The sequence below is a fragment of the Malaclemys terrapin genome, chromosome 1, assembly GCF_027887155.1.
Source record: "Malaclemys terrapin pileata isolate rMalTer1 chromosome 1, rMalTer1.hap1, whole genome shotgun sequence".
NCBI lineage: Eukaryota > Metazoa > Chordata > Testudines > Emydidae > Malaclemys > Malaclemys terrapin.
The window spans coordinates 327405733-327412866 of NC_071505.1; the positions used below are offsets into that span (position 1 = coordinate 327405733).

The following is a 7134-nucleotide window of genomic DNA, read 5'->3' on the forward strand; positions in this document are numbered from 1 at the left end:
AGGTCTATTGGTCAGCCAGTGTCCTCTTCCTGTTAGAGTCTTTATACAATCCAGGTACCCAATGCTTTTTGTCCAGCTAATCGGGGCATGAGGTGTGACCACTGCAAGTCAGTAGGCCTTAAGCCAGGGGTTTTCACAACAAATTTTTTGGTGGCCTCAGAATGCGGCCACCAACTCTTGCTGGTGGCCGCATTGACAATTTTTTCTAAAATAATTAATTAACTTTAGGAAAAACAAATAAATATGCACATATCCGTGTCCAAATCATTGTAATTTATTTTTGTAGGGTTTTTTTCAGACTCAGTAATAAAAATAATTTATAGTTGTCTCTATTCTTTACTGGACCTAAACAGGATAGAAACACAAATAAGGCGCTTTGCATGTTCTTGTCTTGTTGTTGTTGTTGTTTCTTTTGCTTTTTTGGTTGCACTTTTTTTTCTTATCAGAGTTGCTAGCTAGTAAGTCTTCTGCTGTGAAAAGTGATATTTGTATGTTTGTTAATACCACTTTTCACAGCAGACTTACTCAGCCCCGGCAAGCCCTGCGACAAATTAAGTCTTGAATGGGGAGGTGGACAGAGAAGCAGCAGGGCCCAGAAACAATAGCAGGGGTGGTGAGCCTGAGGTCGGAGCCTGGAACCAGAGCCTGCCACCGCGTAGATGGAGCCCAAAGCCCCACGGCCGAAGCCTGCCTCCCCTCTCCCTGGGAAAGCGGGGAATTCACCAGCTGCCTGAACCTCCAGAGCTTGTGTCTCCGGAGGGGGGCAGCACCCAACCACTGCTGGCAGCTCTGGGAGAGGGGCCACTGTTTTGGTTCCTCCCACCCCCACATCACAGCCCAGATGGCTGTGGCTGCAAGAAAAGACCCTGGTGGCCGCATTTGAGAAACACTGCAAAAGCACTAAGCTGTTAGTCAGGGGTAGTGGTTCAGTACATTACTGTAGTGCAATGGATAAGGCTGCTGGATTTGGTACTAGGGTCCTCACACCTAGATAACTGGTTTGGGTAGCCTAGCTGACCTAGTAGGTTTTTTCCAGCTCTTATTTTTATAATTCTGTGATGCAGTTCCTAGCCTTCCTCTGCCCTATAATTCCCAGTGTCTTCTATGACTGCTCTATCTCTTTAGTAGTTAGCATATTGTGGAATATCTCCGCTTATTACATCTTCCTCTGAGCAATCTTTGCATCAAGACTCGGATTTTATGACTGTGCACTGAGCTGTGTGTGGCATCCACCGCCCCAAGTGCTTAAATTATGTACATTAACCCCCCCTGCCTTCATCTGCATTTTTCCTGCCATTTTTTGTTCTTCCTCATGTTACTTTCTACGTGCCTAGAAAGTTGACTTTCCGCATTATCCTCCAAGTCAATTAAATGTGATACAATAAACAAAAAAGGGGTTTGGGACTCAAACTCACTGGCTGAGGTACTTTCCTATTAAACTTTTTCCAGTTAAAAAACAAAAAGTTCTATTTGTGGCTCCCTCTGTTTATTGTACTGCAGGCAGCTTTCAATACAGTGAGAGCCAGAATGTTCTCCTACAATATTCATTAGACATTAACCTCACAAGTAGAACTTTTTTCAAGTGCATACTTGGAGTTGAATGCATACAATGGCCACTGCAGCTCTTTTAATAATAATGGAGATATCCCATCTCCTAGAACTGGAAGGGACCTTGAAAGGTCATCGAGTCCAGCCCCCTGCCTTCACTAGCAGGACCAACTACTGATTTTGTCCCAGATTCCCAAGTGGCCCCCTCAAGGATTGAACTCACAACCCTGGGTTTAGCAGGCCAATGCTCAAACCACTGAGCTATCCCTCCCCCCTTTGAGCAGGGGGTTGGACTAGATGACCTCCCGAGGTCCCTCCCAATCCCGATATTCTATGATTCAGCCATAGGACAACCTGGTGAGGCCTTGTACCTTAGAGAGGTCCTCCAGACTTCAAATTCTGTACCATCCCTCTTAGAGCCACAGGGCTTGTCTTCACTACCAGGGAGATCGACGCTGCTGCAGTCGATGCAGTGGGTGTCAAGTCTAGTGAAGACCCGCTAAATCGACAGCAGAGTGCTCTCTAGACGACTCTGGTACTCCAGCTCCCCAAGAAGAGTAAGGTAAGTCAACTGGAGAGCGTCTCCCGTTGATGCAGCACAATGAAGACACCAGGGAAGTAGCGTACTTTCTTGTCTGTCTATAGCCTGGAAGTACTGTCCGTAAAGAGTTCCTGCTTTTAAATTGAGTGGAAAACATGTTATCTCATGTTGTTTAGGGGAGTTACAGGTTCATTTGCTACTGGTATTTCTTGTAATGTTTCTGCTCTTGTTTGCAGGGGTTAGAAAATTCCCCTAATCAATTTTCACCATGGTCTTCTTTCGTATGTGTTACAAGTCAATATCTAGCTTGTTCAGCCACCTAACTGATGAATCCTTGAGGGTAGCAAGCACAGTTGCCAACTTTCACCTGGTAAATAAGCACCCTGACTTTCACAATAAGCCAATAATCATAGAATATCAGGGTTGAAAGGGACCTCAGGAGGTCATCTAGTCCAACCCCCTGCTCAAAGCAGGATAAATTAATGGAGATATCCTATTGCCTAGAACTGGAAGGGACCCTGAAAGGTCATTGAGTCCAGCCCCCTGCCTTCAGTAGCAGGACCAAGTACTGATTTTGCCCCAGATCCCTAAGTGGCCCCCTCAAGAATTGAACTCACAATGCAGGGTGTAGCAGGCCAATGCTCAAACCACTGAGCTATCCCTCCCTCCATAAAACTAATCCCATTTCAAAACAAGGCCAAAACAAGCCGATCCCTAAGAACCCCAACAGTCTATGTCAGAGGGTCTCAAACTGTGGTCCGCGAACTCCATTGAGATGGTCCACAGATAGTTCCCTCTAAGGTGCACACCTGGGCGGCCACACATGAGAGAATGAAGGGCCACCCACCTAATTAGTTGAACCATGCAGGCGTGGCTCCACTAATTAGGTGCCTGGACTCTGGAGAAGATGCACATGTAAGGTGAGGTGGTGGCTTTGGAGGGAATAGGGGGTAGGTGGTAGGGAGCGGTGGGGTGAAAAGAGGGGGTGGGGGGAATTTGGGATGTGCAGTGCTGCGGTGGCCAGAGAAAGAGGTAACTTTCCCCAGCTCCAGGGCTGCGGCTGCCAGGGAGAGACCCCCCTCCTGCTCAGCCCCAGCTCACGGGCTGCCGCAGCAGGGGACAGAGGGCATATCCATCGCATTAGAAAGGTAAGACTACTGATATTAAAATATGAGTTGTGTGCTTTTATTTGGGGGGAGGGATAGCTCAGTGGTTTGAGCATTGGCCTGCTAAACCCAGGGTTGTAGGTTCAATTCTTGAGGGGGCCACTTAGGGATCTGGGGCAAAATCAGTACTTGGGCCTGCTAGTGAAGGCAGGGGGCTGGACTCAATGACCTTTCAAGGTCCCTTCTAGTTCTAGGAGATGGGATATCTCCATTAATTTAATTTAATTTGTAGAACAAAAAAAGTTAATTATTAATTTTTTTATGTATAGTGTTTTTATCCAAAGCACTTTACAATACTTAGCTAATGGTACAAACAACATTTGGAAAGATCATTAAGTGGTCCACCAAGACCCTCAGCAATTTTCAAGTGGTCCATGAAAAAAAACATTTGAGAACCACTGCTCTGTGTGACTAGATCCCCTTGGCGTGCAGTCTGGGACTGTGGTGGACCCACTGTGCACCCCTGACTCTCTCCCCACCTTGCCTCTGCTTGCCCCTTGCCCCTGCTTGCCCCCCTTTGCCCCCGCTTGCCCCCCCTTGTCCCTGCTTGCCAGGAGCCGATCAAAAAAAAAGCTGCAATAAGCTACAACAAGCAACAAGCTACAAGCCAAAAACTAGCCAGCAAGCAACTCACAAGCCAATTAAGCCAAAAACAATCCCAATGTCTGTGTTTTTTTCATGGGTTTGGTATGTTTGGTAGCAAGGTGTGGGAGTCCACCCTCCAGTCTTCTAATTTTATATTCCTCCAACATGTTTGACCGTCTGCATCTCTGCCCTGCAGTCACTCTGTGAAGACTGGCCTAAACCAAATTTCTTGGATGATGTGTCTATTGCTTTCTTGTGGCATCCCCTGTGAGTAGCATAAAGTGAAATGAAAGTAGACAAAATGTGGAACACAGGTTTGCATTCACCATGATAGTCCTGTCCCAATCCTATTGAGGTCCAAGCAAGAAGAAGTGCTAAGATACAATACTGATTAATTTGACTTCACAATCTATTTTCCTACCCTTTGCAGCATGAATTTATAATATATACACACCTGCATTTCTTAAATGTTTTACGTTTTTTGTTGGTAGGAATAATCTTATCTAGGGAAAACAATGTTGTCTGCATGTAGTTATTACTACGGACTTCACATTCCTGAGGGGGATGAAAGTCAAGGTGCAACTAAGTGGAATTCGGGGAGTAGCGGGAGGAGAAATTATGCCCCAAATGACACAAAAGTCCCATTTCTATAGCACAGAGATAGTGTATTTGCATTTGCATTTCATGAATGATATAGGCCTGAACGAGAAAGCCCTAAGGACCAAAGTAATAATAAATAAAATATTAGCTTTTTTGTTCATCCAGCACCCATCATCTCAAATCCTAACAAACATATCCAGATTAGAAACATGGATCTCTTCACCCACCAGAGTTGCAGCCATGTCTTGGGTGAAACATGTCAGCTGTCTGACAACAACATTTTAAGATATAAGAGAAGGAGAATACAGTACTTCATTCATGTGACACTGTAGGGGTCATTTTAGGTAGGCAGAATACAATTGGCTAAATAGGATTGTGATGAAACCCCTATTCTTAAAAGGTACCTGAAAAGAACCCTGGTATATTTAATGGCAAATCATCATGATCTTAGTTTTACATCATATCTGAAATATGGTGTCTTTTGTATCATGGCCATCAACTGCCCCCCAAACCCAAGTTGTTCTGCAATTTTTAGAAAAAAAAAAGAAGCTGTGATTTTTTTAACTTACCATTGTCTCTGCACTTCTTTCATTGTGATTAACCCCGCTGTGTCCAGGGAGCTTCTGTGGTCTGAAGCATCCCTCTCATGCTGTATTACAGTTCAGTTTGGAAAAAGTAATGTTTTATGTCCTTGAAATTCCACAAGGATTTTTTTCTGTGCTCCTGCACGGAGCTATTTGAGACATTAACCCTCTGTGTCTTGTCCTATTCCAAGCCCCTCGACCTCTGCAGGTTGCAGTACCTCCATGGCATGCGCACACTGCAGCAGAAGCCTGGGTCAATGTACCTTCATTGACCTTTCCAAGAGGAAGTGTTTCTGTGAAGAACTGATCGTTGAAGCTCTGGAGAGGGCCAACAAGCAGGTTCAGTATCAAAGACCGAGGGACTTACGGCAAGAGGAAAGGCTGAGGCTGGCTGCACAGCTTGAGGAAAAGGATTTCAGCGAGGGAACAGGATGACAGAGCTCAGCAGAAAGAACAGTTTGAGCAGCTGCTATCTCTAATGGCCACAAGAGGACCAGCTCCAGATGCATCTGCACCATGGCCTGCCTGAGTCCCTCTGTGGTTCCTTGTGCTGCAGCCCAGAAATAGTTGGACAACTTCATGGCTGGGTGGCCCATGCAATCAGGCCCTATGAGCAGCTGGGCAGGGCACCTGTGCCCTATACAATCTTCCATATTACCCCTTCCCGCATGGATGCCTCTATCCCTTTCCTTGGTGCCAAGTGGATGGCAAATGTGGAAGGAAGGAAAAGGAGAATGGGGGGCAGGGTGGGGACATGCAACAATTGGGGGGTTCTGTTTAGTACGTGGTTTCACTGTTTGCATTTGTTCATGCATTTTTTAAAAGACTATATTGTTACTGGTGTTTTGGTGGGGTAATGGCAGCTGGGCTGCCTGGCAATGGGTTAATGTTGTACTTTTCTAATACATGCTTACGAATAAAGCTTTTTATTTGATTAAGAAAGCCTACATTATATGATACAAGGTGTATTTCAAATAATAAAGGTAAACACATGAACAGGGACAATTGGGAATTTAACAGTGGGGACAGTCACTCATTTATGACAATGTCATTTGGTAGGAATGATTTCCCAGCCTGTCCATAAATGTAGGTTCCCAATCAGCAAAAAAACCCTGGCATCATGGACTTTCCCATGCTGACATTCATATATCGGGCTCTGTGGTCCATTAAGGTCTGCATGACAATGGAACAGTACCCTCTGCAGTTTATGTACTCATGTACTTCTGGAGGAGGGCAAACTATGGGCACAGGAGTCCCATCAATGGCCCCAGTGCAGTTTGGAAACTCCATTCTCTCAAAACCAGCAATTACCTCAAGAATATCTTTGATGCCCACCAACATGGGCCAAACCACATGCCTGATTGTGTCAGAAACCTTCATTACCCCTTTACCACAGTTTACTTTCCAACACCAAACTGCTTGACAATGGATCTGTAGCAGTCCGGGGTAGCCAGCTTCCAGATTGTTATAGCAACCCACTTCTGAACCAACATGACAGCCCTCATGCGGGTGTCTTTACGCTGGAGGGTTGAGCCAAGCTACTCACAAAACTCCAGAAATGTAACTTTCTTAATGTGAAAGTTCTGGATCCACTGCTGGTCATCCCATGTCTGCTAGATGATGTGGTCCCACCAGTCTGTGCTTGTGACCTTGCTCCAGAAGCAGTGGTCTACATAGGGGACATCAGCAGCTACACTGAGAGTCAACCAATTCACGTCTGCCATGGCTGTGTCCTCTTCCTCCTGCTCCATCAGGTGCCTTTGGTGGGTCAGAAAATGCTGCTAAAATGTCCACCAGCATCTCTTGGAAACTCTGCCTGTTTCCTGACACAGGAATGAAAGCGCAAACAAGAGAAATTCTTCAAATGGCACCTCCTCCATATTGCTGGCTCCAGTTGCTGGGAGTGCACAGACCAAAATGATCGCTCGGCAGGATGTATTAGGAGGCTGTTCAAACTTCCTATAACACGCAGGGTGGACAGTCAAGTTTTCCCACAGAGCGGCCACATTTCGGGAGGATGCTAGGAAGCCTAGGATCCGGCTGGTTTGACTCAGGTCTGTGTGCTGCAGTGTGGACACCAGAGCCATGGTTTCCATTCCAGGTTAGAAAA

General features: G+C 45.8%; 1 long non-coding RNA gene across 1 annotated transcript in view; it reads left to right on the forward strand.

The window, feature by feature from the left end:
- Positions 1-5932, forward strand: part of LOC128830040 (uncharacterized) — a 63781-nt gene extending 57849 nt beyond the window's left edge. Inside the window, exon 6 of the long non-coding RNA XR_008443528.1 lies at positions 5216-5932. This is a non-coding gene — a long non-coding RNA (uncharacterized LOC128830040). The remainder of the gene's footprint in view (positions 1-5215) is intronic.
- Positions 5933-7134: the final 1202 nt, after the last annotated feature.